At 41.9% G+C, this 18,066-nt stretch overlaps 1 protein-coding gene across 4 annotated transcripts in view; it reads left to right on the forward strand.

Moving 5' to 3' along the window:
* ACVR1 (activin A receptor type 1) overlaps positions 1 to 18,066 on the forward strand; it is a 132,407-nt gene that overhangs the window by 26,917 nt on the left and 87,424 nt on the right. For 2 of the 4 annotated variants that reach the window (XM_081582937.1, XM_081582938.1), the window contains exon 2: positions 4,855 to 4,916. The exons of the other annotated variants lie outside the window; for them this stretch is intronic. The gene's annotated coding sequence lies outside the window, so the exon portion shown is untranslated. The remainder of the gene's footprint in view (positions 1 to 4,854; positions 4,917 to 18,066) is intronic. 4 annotated transcript variants of the gene reach the window in all.

The following is an 18,066-nucleotide window of genomic DNA, read 5'->3' on the forward strand; positions in this document are numbered from 1 at the left end:
CCCTCTAGCATTTATTATTTATAGACTTTTTGGTAATGGCCATTCTGACCAATGTGAGGTGTTACCTCAAGGCAGTTATGATTTGCATTTCTCTTAGGATTAGCGTAGATTCCATCTCTTAATGGCAAGAGAGGCAAAGAATTTGGGACCCATGTTTTGAATCTGCCACGGCCAACTATTTATTTGCCAGCTTCCTGTGTATACTTTTGTGTCTAAGTGCCTCTGTACATAAACAATTTGAACCCATCCCCAGTTCAAATACCATTTCTTTCTCCATATGGTCTTTGTCATATCTCATCTGGCTAAAAGCAGTTTCTCCTTCATGTTCCCACAACATTACTGTTTGTAATTGTATTTTTCACTTAATTTCTTTATCGGTAGATTATAAACTCTTTGAAGGTGAGGATTATATCTTGTTTACCTTTTTATATCTCAGAACATATAGGTTCCTTAAATTGAAGATTCAGTATTGAATTGAGTCTCAAAATTGGGACCCTGATGGGCTGGGACTTGGCAGTGATTAAGAAGAAAATTTTGATGAGAATATTAAGAAAACACTCTGTTTAATACAGATTCTTTCTTTTTTTAAAAACAGACCTCCTATCTCTTTACCTGAATCAACCCTATTTATATATTTAGTTTTGGCTGCTCCTGCAGCTTGTAAGATCTCAGTTGCCCTACCAGGGCTTGAGCCAAGGCCCATGGCAACTCCCAGATTTTTTCCTTTTAATACAAATTGTTTCAAAGCCTTTTCTTTGTGTATGTGTGTGTATGTGTGTGTGTTTTTAATTGGCTCTCTTTTGTAAAGTAAACTTTTCTTCCCTGTAACCATAAATTAGTTGCCTTTTGATATTATCATTTTCTTTCTGTCCAGCTCAACCCCTGCTACCTGGGCCTTATTGCTTTTACAAACTGGGTTGCCATCTATTACTGGATCAATTTAATGAGTCAGACTCAACATTCCAAATAAAAGTTATAAATAAAAACTCGTATGTTGCAAAGATAAGAAGTACTTCATGAAATTCTTTTTCAGTTTTATGCATACTTGCATGCAATGAGTTGAAACGTAGCATATCTTTTATTATAGTTGGAGGGTCAGAAATCTTTGGAAGATACTCCTATGTAAATTCTTCCTAAATGTTTGGTATTTCTAGCGCATTTCTCTTGTTTCTATATTTTTAGTTATTCCTTTTGATGTCCTTTCTAAGAGCTGATCTGAAGATCCCTTCTGGAGACCATATATACACATTCTTTTATGCTCAACCTTTTCTTCACCCACCCAGCCTATTTTAAAGAGAAACTTCAGTGGCTCTGTGTGACAAATGTTGCTTTCCCTCTTATTTGAAGGCTTTATGGTTACTTTCCTGTTCTCAAGAGAAGAGGTAGAATCAGCTTTTTCTTTTTCTTTTCTCTTTTACATTTTTATTGAGGTATAGCACACGTACAGTAAAATACACTAACCCTAAACATACAACTCAATGCATGTTTTCATCCATATCAGTATCACACTGATAAAAATAGAAAACATTTTCATCATCCCAGAAGGAAACAGCTTATTCCTAAATTCTTTCTTGAACAAGATAGGTGGGTGAGTAAATTACTAGATTCTCTCCAGCTCCATTGTAGGGCATATACTGGTGATAATGTTGAGTTTTGAAGTACACGAAAGTCTAAAGCAACTCCAGGAAGTGTTAAAACAGAGGATGCTGAACATGAACTTTGGAAGAAGAAAAGGGGACCAGCTTGAGTGAGCCAAGGGGAGAAGCAAGAACGAATAATTTGGGGAAGAGTTCAGGGGAAGAAAGGTTTATCTGAATTTCAGAGGAGGAAACATTCTATGACAAGTCATGACACACTTTTAATATCTTGAAAAACATAAATTTGTCCTCTTACAGTTGTGGAGGCTCTGAGAGGACAGTCCATTTCCTTTGGCTTGCAGCTCCTGCTTCCACAAATTCCAAGCACATCCCTTCACTGTTTCCTTTGTCACATCTTCTCTCTGCTGTTAAACCTCCCTTTACCTTCTCCTTAAAAGACCTTTGTGATAACATTTAGAGCCCGCCTGGATAATATGGGTGCTCTCCTCATCTCAAGATCATTAATTTAATCACATCTATGAAAGTTCTTTTGTCATATAAGGTAACATTCGTAGATTCTGGGGATTAGAATGTGGATACTTGGTTTCTGTTCTTCAGGAATCTTTCTTCACAAAAGCAAAGTCTGCTGGATATTTGTTTCTAGTTCAGTCTCCTTTTTACTCTTAGATTAATTTTCCTAAAACACCACATTGTACAATTTATTCCCTTGCTCAGACGTCTTTGGTGACTCCCCTCTTAGCTAATAAAATTAATATGACCTAGATAGACATTCACGTTGCTTGTTCACCCAAATACACTTCAGGCTCCTCTCTCTGCCTCTCTCTCCCACCCCACCCCACCCCTCCCTCCCTCTCTCTCTCTCATCTCTAATGTGGCAGTGTGCATTTCCTCATTGTTCATTCCAGCTTGACTCTTTCCTTGTGTGGTTTCCTCCCCCTGCCTACCTGCCTGTAGTTCCTTGCCCCTCGCCCTGTAAGGCCCCCTGAGTAGCATTCTCCTCACCATCCATATTAGGTTTGTAGGGCTTCCATAACAAATTACCACAGACTTGGTGGCTTAAACCAACAGAAATGTATTCTTTCATGGTTGTGAGGATGAGAGTCCGAAATCAAAATGTTGAGCCTGGCCAGGCTATGGGGGGGACTCGGACTTCCTAACCTCTTCCACCTTCTTCTGGGTGAGGGTATTCCTCGAGTTTCACCTGCATTACTCCAACCTCTGCCTCCGTCTTCACATGATCTTTTCCTGTTCTCTCTGATTCCTTTGTGTGTCTCTTATAAGGACACTTTTCATTGTATTTAGAGGCCACCCGGATAATCTAGGACAGTCTCATCTTGAGATCTTTCGTTTGATTATGCCTGCAAAGACCCTTTTTTTTCAGATAAAGTCACATTCACGGGTTCTGGGATGTATGTTTTGGGTGTGGGGAAGGGGAGCCCCTTTTAACCCACTACAACACCTCAGCCAACAATCATGGTTTGCTTCTTTAACCTCTTGACATCATTGGCATAACTGCATGCTTTGGAACTCCTTCTTCCTCTCCTGTTATTTTGCATGGCCAAATTATAAGCACTTGAGGACAGGAAGGCTCTTTTGCTCTGCAACCCTTAACTCCTGGCAGAGTGCTTAAGAAACTGATAAAAGATTTTTTTTTAATGAAAAAAAAAGTGGCATGTAAAAATCCTACCATAATGATTATCAGGATGGTGTTTTGAAAGTGATCTTTCTTCCTGCAAGTTTTTTCTTTATTTCTGGCACTCTTTTTGGGGGGGATTAGGGGGGTTTATTTCTCAGGAACCTTAAGTGAGTAGCTAGGAGAGAGCAGAGCTGATAGTGAAATTGCGGAGCTGAAACAGAACAGAGAAATGCAAGGGTAAACCTACTGGGGACAGTGGGTTTGGAGGTCGGCCAGGGGAAGCTTTGAGGTTGACTGGCAGATCTGTCTCTGTTGGTTGGGTCTGCCTGGTCTCCTGGAAGTGTGGATCTCCCCTGGAGTCCTTTCCAGTGGATTTTATAAACTTAGAAGACAATTCTTGTGGGCATCTGGATTTGATCTCCCTCAGCACAGTGGAGGACCATGACAAGGGCAGTCCCCAAACTTTCTTTCCCTGAGGAGGTGACTTCATAGGATCATCTGCCCAGCAGACGTATTTCTCCTTGGCCTTGCCCTATAAGCACAGCTGCTTTCCAGCTTAGTGGGGAACACAGGTCTTAGGCTATTTTCCCAGCTATTTTCTTCATTTGGCTTAATTTCAAGGTTACCTGATAATATCTTCTTTTTTTCTTTAGTCTCAGTCTTACTTTGAATGGATGCTGGCAGTCTAACCCTATTAAAGTCTAAGTAGCACTCTGATGTTTTTTCTTTTAAACATTTGAAGGGATGGTTTTTAGCCTTTTGGTTATTTTTAAGCTGGTGATACCTTCATTTGTAGTTTTATTATACCGTGAATCCTAATACAACTGCTTGAGTGTGTGAAATGTGACCATTACTTACAGTGACAGCTTTCTATAGCAGGAAGGTGCATGTTAATCCTCTCTCACGATATCCTGGCTGGAAACGAATGCAGAGACTTTAACATAATGAGTAAGGATGGCTGATGGTGTCAGGCAAGTATGGGTTTCAATTTCATCCTGCCACGTTTCCAGCTTTGTAACATTGGAGAAGTTAATTAACCTCTCTGAGCTTCGGTTTTATAATCTGCAAAATGGACATAATTTCTGTTGTGTTGTTATGCATGCTGGGAGGATTAAATATGGTAATATGCATGCAGATCTCTAGCATAGCAGTATCTGGTGCCTGATCTGTGTTCAAAAAATTGTGGCTACTGTTATTATTTACTTTGCAAGGAAAACTGGGACACTAGTGATGTTGAGGAATGTTTCCATGTTCCCCACAGTCAGATTCTAACAGGGTTTAGTAAACAGTCCAATGTGTGTGGATAGTGTGGTGTTGAGTACATCAGTCCTTGCTACTTGTATGGTATTTATTTGAAAAATGATGGGAATAAAAACGCACTTAATGACTATATTCCTGAGCTGATGCTTTTTATTATGCTCGCTCTGTAAAGCTACACTTCTCATTAGTTCAAAGTTCCTACCTCCAAACTGGGAGGATAGAGGTTAGAGTATGGCTTAATTAGTATTAAATTTGTGTTTTTAGCCATAATTTTGTGATTGTTAAGGTCTGAGAGGTTTAATCTGTAACGCTTGGTTTTTATCACAGAGATGTGATTAAATACATTGTTCTTTGTACTAGGAAACCTTGAATTCATCTGCTGCCTTGCTGGTTTCCAGGCTGAAGAAAAGAAATCATAGTAGGTGAGCCTTAGAATGGTTTCCTGCCCAGAGGCTATATTTTGGATTAAAATTCCTTTCTCTAAGCACTGACTCAATGGACATGAGTTTGAGGAAACTCAGGGAGATAGTGAAGGACAGAGAAGCCTAGCATGCTGCAGTCCATGGGGTCGCAAAGAGTCAGACATGAGTCAGCAACTGAACATCAACAAGTCCTTCAGTATATCAGATAATTTCAGGGCTGGAGGGAGGATAGTGCACGGAGTGCTAGAAATTGAGTAAATTGGGCCGTATCTGACTTTGAATGTTGGTTTTGTTACTGGATGTTGAAGACTTTTTTCTTTTTTTTTTAATTTAAATTTATTCATTTTTAAGGAGGATATTTGCTTTACAATATTGTGTTGGTTTCTGCCGTATATCAGTATGAATCAGCCATAGGTATATAAGTATCCCCTCCCTCTTCAACCTCCCTACCACCTCCCACACAGTCCCACCCCTCTAGGTTGTCACAGAGCACCAGATTTTGATTTGAGCCCCCTGCATCATACAGCAAATTCCCACTGGCTATCTATTGTACATACGTTAGTGTATATGCTTCCATGCTACTCTCTCCATTCATCTCCCTCACCCCCTCCTCTTCCCCACCCTTGTCCATAAGTCTGTTCTCTATGTCTGTGTTTCCACTGCTGCCCTACAGATGGGTTCATCAGCCCCTTCTTTCTAGATTCGATATATATATATGTGTTAGTATATAGTATTTTTCTCTTTCTGACTTACTTCATTCTGTAGAATAGTCTCTAGGTTCTGGATGTTGAAGACTTTGGCCGGAGTTAATTGGCTCATGAGTTAAAGTATTCCTTATGTAGGAGCATGTGTTCATATAATTTTCACACAGTTGAGGGAGTCTTCTCGGATTTAGGGCCTTATAGCAGTTCTTTCATGGTTAGATGAATGAAAGAACTTGCACGTGGAGTTTCCTGTCTGAATGTAAACTGCATGAGGGTAAGAACTTGGTTATATTTGCTATCATACCTCTACTGCCTAAGACCCCCCCCCCGGCTCAGTACGTGTTAGTCAAGGCCACAAATGGCTACAGGGAGGAGAGAAGGTGAACTGGTGGGGTTCAGAATGCCCCCTGGACTCCATGCCATTCATTTCTGAATCAGCCTTTCCTAGGGGTCAGGCAGTTGTTTGGAGGAGTGCTCCCTCCATTCTGGGGGCCGTTACGTGTTGGGACATCAACTGTGTGCCAGACATGCCAGGAACTGGGAGGAAATTGCGCCAGAGACTTCAGCCGGGGTCGTCTTCAGCATCTGGGTTATTACAGTTTCTGTTTTTCAACAGATGTGACAAAGGATAGTTCCCTAGAATGATTCCTCCTAAAGTACCGGGGTGATCTCCAGGTTCGAGGGACTAGATCAGTCTTCTAACCATTAAGCCTAAGTCAGTCCTGAGAATTTTGGTCCCTTTTATTGTCCCTGAGAAGCTGATGGATAAATGTGGCCATTTATTTATTTATATGATTTCTCTTTCTGAATGGCCTTCTTTTGCTTCTTTCTGCTGCCCTCCCCTGGCCCCCACTCCAGGTGAGGATTCAAGTTCAGCCCTCACCCGCATCCTGCCCCCTCAGGTAAAAGAATGAGTCATAAGGGTTTGGGGTTCCTTTGTGACTGTCACGATGAGAAGGGGTTGAGAGTGAGCTGGTCTTCTAACTCCCTTCTTCCCTCCCTCCCTGTATCACAATTTTGAGCCTGTGCGTTCTACAGTTTTTCTAAGCACCAAACTGAGATCTTTTATGATTTTCAACTTTGAAGTCCCGTCTTTTTTGATCTTTGGGGATCCAAACCAAGTATGGACAAGAGTAGGGTGAGAAACAGAGTTCGCCAGGGTGTGTGTAAGTTCACATGCACATTTCATCATTTTGCCATACCTGGTAGGTGGTGCTGAACTTCTTAGGGGGAAAAAGCCTGCAGTTCTGTTACCAAAAAGCCTGCAGCAGGAAGTGTGGTTGCTGTCAGGCCATACCTGTTAGGTGGTACTGAACTTCTTGGGGGAAAAAAGCCTGCAGTTCTGTTACCAACAAGGGAGCAGGAAGTGTGGTTGCTGTCAGGCGGGCAGCCAGGAGGGTATTTATAGTCATAGCAAGTGGCTGTGGGCCCATCATGGTTCTGGATATGCCTCCCGCCTTAGAGTTCCTGGTGTTCTTGAACTGAACCCTGCCCTTGTTGGCCAGACAGTGGTTAATGATAAAACAGATGGCTGCACAATGTGGTGCTCATGATGGCCTTGGTAGCTCTCAGCCTGCAGGTGCTGCTGTGGCCGACCCGAACCCCAAGTGGCAGAGCAGGGGTCCCCCTCTCCCTTCCGGTCAGGGCTTCGATGGTTTCCCAGCCTTTCTTTGAGTTGGCTTCATTGATGCAACCACTCACTAACTGGGGTCCCCTTTCTCTGTGCTGCATAGACCACATCTTGTAGAGATTTATGACGCCAAAAGAACATGTGGATCATGATTTTAGCTTCCTCATCTCTTTGAATTCAGGTCAGTTATTTAGACTTGCCTTGCAGAGGAGGCCAAAATCCAGTGATGCTTTGCATGTGTTCACTCGCTTTGGGGTGTAAGTACTGGAAGGGAAAAGTCAAAGTTCTCATAGGAAGTATCCCAAATGCAAAATGTTTTTCTTGTTTACATGGTGAGGTTATAGCATGAGCTTTTGTGTTCACCAGTGGGTGTTCTTGGGACCCTCTCTGGTGGCTCAAGATGGTAAAGAATGTGCCTGCAATGAAGGAGACCTGGGTTTGATCTCTGGGTCAGGAGGATCCCCTAGAGAAAAGAATGGTTTACCCACTCCAGGATTCTTGCCTGGAGAATTCCAGAGCTTCCCTGGTGGCTCAGCAGTAAAAGAATCCGCCTGCTAATGCAGGAGACACAGGAGACATGGGTTCAATCCCTGAGTCGGAAAGATCCCCTGGAGGAGGAAATGGCAATCCACTCCAGTATTCTTGCCTGGGAAATCCCATGGACAGAGGAGCCTGGTGGGTTACAGTCCATGGGGTCACAAAGAGTTGGAAACAACTGAGCAACAGCAACAACAACCTGGGTGTTCTTAGGGTGGAATGATGGTTCATTTGTTAGTTTGCATTTGCAAGTGGCAGAAAACACAACGTGGATTAGCCTTAGTAAAATGAGAATCTAATGTTGGTCATACTGAGGAGTGTAGAGTAGGGCAGGTTTTAGATCTGGGTTGACCCAGGACTCTAGCAGTGACCCCTGGACCCTTTTGTCTCCCCGCTAATTCTTCTTCCTTTGTCAGCTCCATTCTCAGGCAAGTGCTCCCTTCCTGTTAGCAAAACGACTATGGCATATTCTCTGAGGTTCAAGTATAACTGAAAAATCAAACTTTGTTTTCTAGCAGTTCCTGTAAAATCCCAAGGGTCACTCTGATTGGACCAGCGTAAGCCACATCCCACACCGCTGTAGAATGCAGTGTGCTGATTGGTCTACTTCCCCTACCATGCCATCCTCTCAAACTAGAAGGAGCTATAGCCTCAGCCCAAAGTCAGAGGTGGTGGCTGGAAGGTGCAAGGTGGTGTGGACAGAAACTAGGGAGGCAGACGGTTCCTACAAAATGATTCCATAAATTACCTGCTGGGGACTTTGTCGCCGTGGAAGAGTATTGTTTTTCCATCTCATGGATTGTTGCTTAGTGGTTACCACCTTCTAAGTTCTGGGTGCGTTTTCTGGGTAAGTCTGACGTCCCTTTGAAGCACAGGGCCAAAGATTTTGCTGATGCCCAGAAATACTCACTGCAGGTTATCAAATGACAGTAGGTCTTAATGGATCCCACACTAGGTAGCTCTGTGGTGTGACATTAGCACAGTTAGCTTTCCCTGTGTGCCATTACATCAAAGACTGTAGCCGGACAGCCAGTCTTGACATATGTTTTGTTTGTCCCTGAAAGCACATGTCCTGTTTCTCTCTGGCCGCTCAGATTCATTTTGGGTGACGGTCTTGTCAGCTCCGGGCCGGGCAGAAGGGAGGAGGAGAGGCCGCATTTTGGCAGTGCTTCAAGCCCGGAGCAGCATCCTGCAGCCAGCACCATAAGCTGGATAATTTGTCCACAGAGGCCTATGCATTATAGAAATGAAAATTCCTTCTCTGACAGCATTCACTGCTTAGCACGCAGCAATTTGGCTGTCAGAAACAGCTGGCCCTGCGGGGTGGGACAATAGAAAGGCAAGACCAGAGAGAGGCCGGTGCTTACTCGAGTCTCCCACCGTGCGAGGATCAGGTTACTGAGACTGTCATTAACAGCAGACTGCAAGGGGCTCTAAGGCAGAGCTTCCCGCGAGCAGGAGCCTGTAGCTCAGATAGATGGTGATTTCCTCCTCTTTCTGCTGAATGGGACAAAAAGATAAATTAAAAATAAACTATTAACCTTTGCTGACACTTGTATTTTGGCTTTCCTGAAATGTTCAGTTCTGATTGTGTCTTCCCCTCGGTGACTAGCATTTCTGGGGAAGTTAATCCCTACTAATCTAAATATAGTTGTTCTTGGTACATTCTAAAAAACTTAAGAGTAGGGGTGGAGGTGTGTATTTTGGCTTTCCTGAAATGTTCAGTTCCGATTGTGTCTTCCCCCTGGTGATTAGCATTTCTGGGGAAGTTAATCCCTACTAATCTAAGTATAGTTGTTCTTGGTACATTCTAGAAAATTTAAGAGTAGGGCTGGAGGTGTGTGATGGGTTGCTGTACATCTGCATATTTAGGTCTGTAGCTTTTGGGTTCTGCTCATGTAGAATCGATGCTGCAAGGACTGACATTGGGGAGCCCACAGGGCATATTCGAGGACATTGGGGACCCCAGATGCACATGCGGAGACAGGAAAGGGACGGAGGAGCTGTGGGGCTTGAACCCGCTCTGCTGAGTGAATCTGCAGTGTAGCTCACTCTGCATTTTCCTGTATTGATTCCATGACTCACGGAGCATGATCTAAGCAAAAAGCATACTTAAAGGACAGAGGAGACAGCTGTCTGTTACAGGAGGACATGTTTTCTGGGTTTAATGGCGCCAGTTTTTCCCTATTAGTTTGTACGCTAGAGATATCCTAACTACTAATGTCTTGTAAAGGGTTTTTATTTTTTATTCCACTGTTTAAAAATCATTCTTTAAAAAATTATCTTCTAAATATTATTCTTTAGAAGTTCTCAAGTGAACTTCTCTAGGAAAGCAGCAATTTTCTTCTCTCTTTTTTTTTAAAGCTACATGTTGGGAATTCCCTGACAGTCCGGTGGTTAGGACTTGGCCCTTTCACTGCCATGACCTGGGTTCAGTTCCTGGCTGGGGAACTAAGATCCCACAAGCTGCATGGCCAAAAGAAAAAAAAAATAATTAAAAAAGGCTACATGTCAAAATGGGATTTTTTTCCATTCAGTCAAGGTCTAGAGGAGGTTTAAAGCAGTGTGGTGGAAAGTACCTTGCATTTTGAAGTGAGCGGTGTTTCATTGATACTAGGTGGCTCCAGATAAGTTTGGCTGTTAGAATTCGGTTATTGTTCAGTGTGGCTGGAACTGTATTCCCCCCCTCCGCCCCCATTTCCTTCTAAATCTGTTTCCCTTTTATATGATAGAGGCTGAAGTTCCCAGATGTTGTTTGGATTAAAGAGTGTGTGTGGGGAAGGCAAAAAAAAAAAAAGCTTTCTTAATGATAATAACAGAGTCAGACTGGCTGGTTCCGTCCTGACAGGAAAATGGAGAGATAAAAACTCCATTAATGGTGTGTGCACTGCCTCAGTAGCCAATAAAACCACGCTGCCCTCACTGGAAGCCGGTCCCAGACTGGCAGCGCTCTGTGCCAACTGCCGGAGACAACAGCTGCAGAGAGGGGCAGAGTCAAGAGTCTGTGTTACAGGGCTGGCTTGGGGGCAGTTCTTTTGTTCCGTTCCACCTCCCCCTCCTCCGCCTCCTTTCTCCCCTTTTGCCCACTTTCCTTGAGGAACCCTTCTTAATGCTCACTGTTCCAGAAATTGAACCACATCTGATTAAAACTTAATGATTACTCACAGAATGAAATTGGCTGGTAGTTTCCAGGACGATTTGTCTGCGCTAATTTGGGTTTGTGACAAGAGGAACTTGTTAATTTCTATAAAATGTATCTAAGTGTTAAGATTCTTAAAGTTTGAGAGTTCTACTTAAGAACCAAGAGAAGTCACTGGTCACAGATGTCTTGCTCTGGTTCCTCTGCCACCCCTCCAAGTATCTTTGAATTGCCATGCTCAAACTTAGCAAAAAAAAAAAAAAAAATCTCATTTTGAAGAGTGACAAAGGCTTGGTTGAGTTCTGTTCATTCTCTGTGTGCTTTCTGAGCCCATTCTCTGAGTCAAGCCCTTTGCCCGGATCCTGGGCCAGCAAGGCTGTGAGCCGAGACCTGACTTTGGGCACTTGCTGTCCTGCAGCCATGTAAGCCCTGGGGTCGCCAGAGGAGGGAAGGAAAGAAGTGCTATTTGAGTGATGTAGAAAGCAGCTCCGAAGAGATTCCAGTACCCTAGTCCTGTCTCTGTTTCCTTTGAGTTTGAAATGTAAGTTACTTCGACTTTTAAAAAAAATTTTATTTTGCAGCATTTAGGTTTTTTTTTTTCAGTTGTGGCATGTGAACTCTTAGTTGCAGCATGTGGGATCTAGTTCCCCAACCAGGGATTGAATCCAGGCTCTCTGCATTGGAAACATGGAGTCTTAGCCACTGGGCCATCAGGGAAGTCCTTGCTTTGACTTTTTAATGTGTGGTATGTGATGGAGAAGAAACAGATAATTTGGATATTGACTTTTGTGCCAAGTCTTATGCCACAGACTTTACATATATTAGGAAATTGGTATCTGTAGCCTTATTTTACAGGTGAAAGAAATGTAAAGCTTGAGGAATTAGCTTCCTTAAGGCTGCTCCTGTTCTTGGGTGCAGTTTGAATGAAACAAATTGTAAAGAACCAGTGATTCATTGTACATTGCAGTGGGCATCCAGAAGAGGACCTGGGGTATTCTTTATCTAGACCTGTCAGAATGAGGGAGGGTCGGGGTGTACACTGCTTTTAAATCCAGGAGAGTTCCGTGGAGGAGGAGAGACAGACACAGTTGGTTATTTTTTTTAGCACACTTCCTTGAGTGCATGCCATGTTTCAGGCACCATGCCAGGGCCTGGGGACTCAGAACTGAAGAAAACAAAGTCCTGCTGGCAGAGAGAGGGTGGCCATCATTTCCTGGTGGGCAAAGCCAGGGCAGGACATGTGTGTCCAAGCACCCTGGGGGAAGTGAATCTTGACAAAAATACCTGGTGGTGGCTTGGCTGGGAGTGAAACTTGCCCCGTTACCCTCCTGAAATGGAAGGCTTTCACCACAGAATGAAGATGTTGGATAAAAGGTATAAGGGAGAGCAGTAGGTAGTGATTTCAGGTGTCGCCTGTGTTCCCCTTTCAGAAACTCTATGTGGATTGTGAGTGATCTCAAGGTGTCTGGTGGCAGATTCTCTCTCCCAGGCCACATGAGGGGACAGTGACCATAGTGTCTCAAGTTGCTTTTTTCTCTTGTAACTAAAGATAGTGGAGTAAGACCCACAGCAGACTATGCTCTTTCAGGTGAAGCCTTCATGTTAGGCATTTTTTTTTTTTTTAAGTATGTGACCTTTCTTAGTATAGTTTTTATTTGACTGGCAACTGGAGAGACCATTCTGAGGAAATGTGATTCCTCATTGATTAATACTAGATATTGAATGGCCTTTATTTAACATGTCACACTTGCATTACTCTTCAACTTATCTTTTTCTGAGTGTCAGGGCATCACTGTGTGAATGTTACATGTTTGAAGGACTTGAGTGAGTTCCAGATGGGACACTTTGCTTTTCATTTTTAGATTTTACTGTATAAATGACTGTTGTGTTCTTGATGGATGTTCACATATGTATCCCTGTTGATAAAGAACAGTATGTGTATTCAATTCAAGATGTCAGTTGGCTAGTTGATTGTTGGTGACTTGCTCTCAGTGGGTAAATAGCCCTGGGGGCCGTGGAATCTATGTGCTTATGTGTAAAGTCACTTTAGTCGTGTCTGACTCTGTGCGACCCCATGGATTATAGCCTGCCAGGCTCCTCTGTCCATGGGATTCTCCAGGCAAGAATACAGGAGTGGGTTGCCACGCACTCCTCCAGAGGATCTTCCTAACCCAGGGATTGAACCCGAGTCTCTTATGTCTCCTGCCTTGGCAGGCGGGTTCTTCACCCCTAGCACCACCTGGGAAGCCCTGGAATCTATGGACTTGTCATCAATGTGAAAGTTTTCCTTTAGTCTGTGGATAGACTCTACTGGTTGAGGGATCCTTGGACTGGCCTTTGGTTTTCAGTCCTACCTTTGGGGAGAACTAGGTTGCAGTTCCTTGTGAGTTTTGCAAGTCATTTCTTATTTGTTAGGTAGGTCGAGAAGTTCTGATGCCCGTTAGAGCTTGTTCAGCAGCACCCTCTCTTATGCACTCTATTACATCTTCCATAGTGAGAGGAGAAAGGAATCCAAAGACAAATCAAAGTAACTTATTTTTTAGTCCATTAAAAGGTAAGAACTATTAAGAAAAGAAAGGAAATGAGTATCACAAAAGTCAAGATTCTGGTTCTAATAGTAACAACAACATCAATAATAGTAATAGCTTACCCTTTCATGGTGCTCATATATCAGCTTCTGCTCCGAATGCCTTGCATGTATTCATTCATTCAGCCCTTATGAGTACTACTCTGTGAAACAGGTCCAATTCTTTTTATCTTAATTTTGCAGATAAAGGAAATGAGGCACATTAAGTTATATGCCTAAGGCACTAAAAGTTGCAGATGGCAGGGCCTGAATGCTAACTTGTGCAGGACACGTCAGCCTCTGCTCTGGGTTTTAACCACAGTTTAGGAGAAGAGAGTTAATGGAGGACAGCTAGGGGTGGGGCAGGGCATGGGGTGATGATCATTTCCTAAAAATGATAATAATAATAATTAGAGCCTTCACTAAAGGTTGTGGTTACATTTTTATTATATGTAACCCATATATTCATGTAATATGTATTACATGTGGAGATATATACATATGCATGAATTCCTAGTTGAGAAATGACAGTAAATCAGTATGAGATACTTAGTTTTCTTACCATTGTTGATATTTAGTGTACAATAAAGGTCAGAGTTGGGAACCACTTATCCCTCTTCAGAGAGAATATATTCACATATGGAAGTTATGGAAGGTTTTCCCAACCTGACAGGCCCCTATTTCTGTGGAATATTTATATTTATTTGCCTTTCCCTTCCTAAATTACCTTACATATTGGATCTTGTCTTTGCCAAATGCATTAGGAGTTGACTGTAACTCTGAAATAGAAGTTAAAGCATTTTATGTGACTGTGTGTGTAGGAAAGTTCGCCATACAAAGTTATGTTTAAAATAAAATAGCTTCTCGACATGTATCTAAGCCACTGTTCATAAATCCAACATGAAAACTATGGAAGGACACCTTCTGGTTAAGTCAGTCTAAATTTGGCTACAAGTCTAGGAAACTCAGTTGAATTTATTGCTAGAATGTGTTGTCTTAAAATAAACCGACTGCACAGCAATGCTGATAGAACCAACAAAAATGCACCTGAGACAAAACTAAAAAAAAAAATAAATAAAAGATTATTATCTCAGAGGTTCCTCCCCCAATACTTAATGCTTTCAAAATTAGAACTAATAGAAGCTAGCCTTTCCTTCCTGCCAATTTTAGAAACTACACCATTCTAACACTTATAGAGCATTATCATTTCCCTCTGGGATTTAAAAAGTATAAAAGCAAAATCAGGAGACAAATACTTATAAAATAGACAAGGGTTTAGTGACCTGAAACTCAGTGGAATGTTTCTCAGAATTGTTGACAGTGTGGATGGTAAATAGCTGCTGCTGCTAAGTCGCTTCAGTCGTGTCCGACTCTGTGCGACCCCATAGACGGCAGCCCACCAGGCTCCGCTGTCCCTGGGATTCTCCAGGCAAGAATACTGGAGTGGGTTGCCATTTCCTTCTCCAGTGCACGAAAGGGAAAAGTGAAAGTGAAGTCTCTCAGTCGTGTCCGACTCTTAGCGACCCCATGGACTGTAGCCTACCAGGCTCCTCCATCCATGGGATTTTCCAGGCAAGAGTATTGGAGTGGGGTGCCATTGCCTTCTCCGTGGTAAATAGCAACAATTGCTAATTCATTTTTTCCTACTAATCTCCTGTCACTTTAAAGTGCTGCTGCAGAAGACTATAGTTTGTTAACCTGTTGGTCTCCTAAAGCAACTTGGAGTGAGAGAATTTAGTTGGCTGTGGTGTAGCCATTACCTGGGGGGAGGACAGGACAACTTGCTCATCTTTTTAACTCTTCTGGAATTGTTTTTTGAGGGTAGAAACATGTGTGGCATAAAGATAACATGTTTTTAAAATATCTATATGTGTATATGTATGTACATACATGTGCATATATGCACACTTTATATAAAATGTTTTTCTTTTAATTGTTGCTTGGCAAATAGTGTACATTTTCCATGAGGAATGATGTTATTAAAACCACTATAAAGACTTTCACTGTAGAAATTCTGGCCCTGTTGGGCTTTTGGGTTATTGATGGTAAATACAGATTAGGTGTATTAATTGTCAGGTAAGTTGTTTCTTAAGGGTTGCAATATCACAAATGATGGAAAAGCTGAAGTTTCAACTTGTGCTGATGTAAATTAATCACAGGTGTGGAATCTTGAGGCTTGTGATGCAAAGGCTGCTAATATAAGAAACTTCAGGCATGTTTTATTATATAGAATTAATCTATGTAACATGAATCCTGGTGCCAAACTATGTGTTCTAATTAATAGCAAACCAAATCAAGAGGCTATAATCCTATTAGTGGACTGAATGCTTAATGACACTTGAGGGGATATAGAAGTATGAAAAATGTCTCTGCTTTGTGGTTACTCATCAAATTACTTGAAGACATCTAGAGATTGAAGTATTCATAGAAAAGGAAGTCTTGGTAATAGCACTTGCTCTGGAATTAGCCTGATCCCCATCATCCCCCTTTACCTCACCACCACCCCAAAGCATCATTAGAACCAAAAAGGGGTTTCAGAGGGGTTTGCCCTGATTCTAGGCAGTCTGGCTTTGGTCCTGACTCTGCATTTGCCACATCCTTCCTGCTTTTGCGTCTACTCTTTTATTTCTCCTTACTCCTAATATGTCTTTCTTAGAGCCCATCCCATTTTAATTTTCTGCCAGTTACTCTGTCTGGGGCTTCCCTGGTGGCTCAGACAGTAAAGAATATGCCAGCAATGCAGGAGACCTGGGTTCAATTCCTGGGTTAGGAAGATCCCCTGGAGGAGGGCATGGCAACCCACTGCAGTATTCTTACCTGGTGAATCTCCATGGACAGAGGAGCCTGTCAGGCTATAGTCCATGGGGTTTCAAAGAGTCGGATTAAGCACACACACGCACTTTCAGTCTGAGCTTGGTGATGATTTGCAGATGCTCAGTCTCTCATCTGATAGGTAAAGTCTGTTTGTTTTATATCTGGGGGCTGGGGCTCAGACAGTAATGTGCTCAAGATCCCTGAGCCTGGGAAGTGACAGACTTGGGTTCAGTTCCCAAACTGTGTGATCCTAGTGTTTCAGCTCTTTCCGCAAAATGAATCAGGAGACAAAATATGCTCATACAGTTAGCAGGCACATTACAGCATACACTCAAGGTCTAAGTTATATAGAAAAAAGCATAAGAGCTTTAAGACTGATTTTTAAAATAACAGTTTTTATTGACTTGTTCTTAAACCGAAACATTCACTCCTGTGTAATACACAATTCAGTGGCTTTTAGTAAATCCACAGAGTTGTGCAACTGTCAACACTATCTAATATTAGAACATATTCATCATCCCCAAAAGAAACCATCAGCGTATAAGACTGATTTTGAAGCTAAGATAATTGAAGTAGAAGTTTAAGTTTGGGCTCCCTATTATCTTCTGAACTAAATGAAAGTAGCAGCCAAATTCCTGGACCGCTCCTTTAGTTGACACCAGTTTTCATTAACAGAATCCTCCAGAACAGTAAATGCTGAATCTTTCATTTGTTAAACTTATGTTCAACTTTGATAGACTAAGACATCTCACATTCTTCTGCCCACTTATAAGGAGAAAGCAATAGCATTTAAAAAGATTTTCTTTTTTAATTCAATTTTTTAATTGAAGTATAGTTGATTTGCAGTGTTGTGCCAATCTCCACTGTAAGCAGAGTGATTCAGTTATACACATATATATGTTCTTTTTTATATTCTTTTCCATTATGGTTTTTTCACAGGATATTGAATATAGTTCCCTGTGCTGTACACTAGGATCTTGTTTATCCATTCTAAATGTAATAGTTTGCATCTACCAACCCCAGACTCCCAGTTCACCCCTCCCCTTTGGCAACCACAAGTCTATTCTCTGTGTCTATAAGTCTGTTTCTATTTTATATATAGGTTTATTTGTGCCATATTTTAGATTCCACATATAAGTGATATCACATGGTATTTGTCTTTCTGACTTACATCACTTAGTATGATAATCTCTAGTTGCACCCTTGTTGGTGTAAATGGCATTATTTCATTCTTTTTTATGTACAGATTTTCTGAGCATTTATTTATGGTTTTGAGTTTTCAAAATTTGTCTTCTATTTCCCTTATTTTGATGGAGAATCATCTGCATCCCAAGACTTCTAGGTTGCCTTCATTGCAGGGTTTTTTGAATATATTAAATGAATCAATACAGTCATGATTCGAAATGACTCATGCATCAAGCAGCTTTGTGTGTAAATGTAAAGTGATACCAGGCAGTCAGTGCTAATAACCAGCAAGCTTATTCCTTGGATCTTCCTTCTCTTTTCCTTAACATTCAACTTTGGCTATGGGCTCCTTTCTTTTACGTTCTTTGTGTTTATTAAGTTCATTTAAATTATATAGTAATTTAGGTATGTATTCTTTTCTTCCCACTATGTGGTGTAAAAAGGTTGAGGTTGAAAAAATGGATCTGATGGGGAGAACCATTAAGAAGGTAGCATTGTCATGGTGAGAAGAACTCATCTTTTTCCCACTCTGTCCCCCAGCACCTTGACTGAGGACATCTGGGAGGAGGCCAGTG

Source organism: Giraffa tippelskirchi, chromosome 3 (assembly GCF_054371585.1).
Source record: "Giraffa tippelskirchi isolate mGirTip1 chromosome 3, T2T-mGirTip1v1.2.pri, whole genome shotgun sequence".
Classification (NCBI taxonomy): Eukaryota; Metazoa; Chordata; class Mammalia; order Artiodactyla; family Giraffidae; genus Giraffa; species Giraffa tippelskirchi.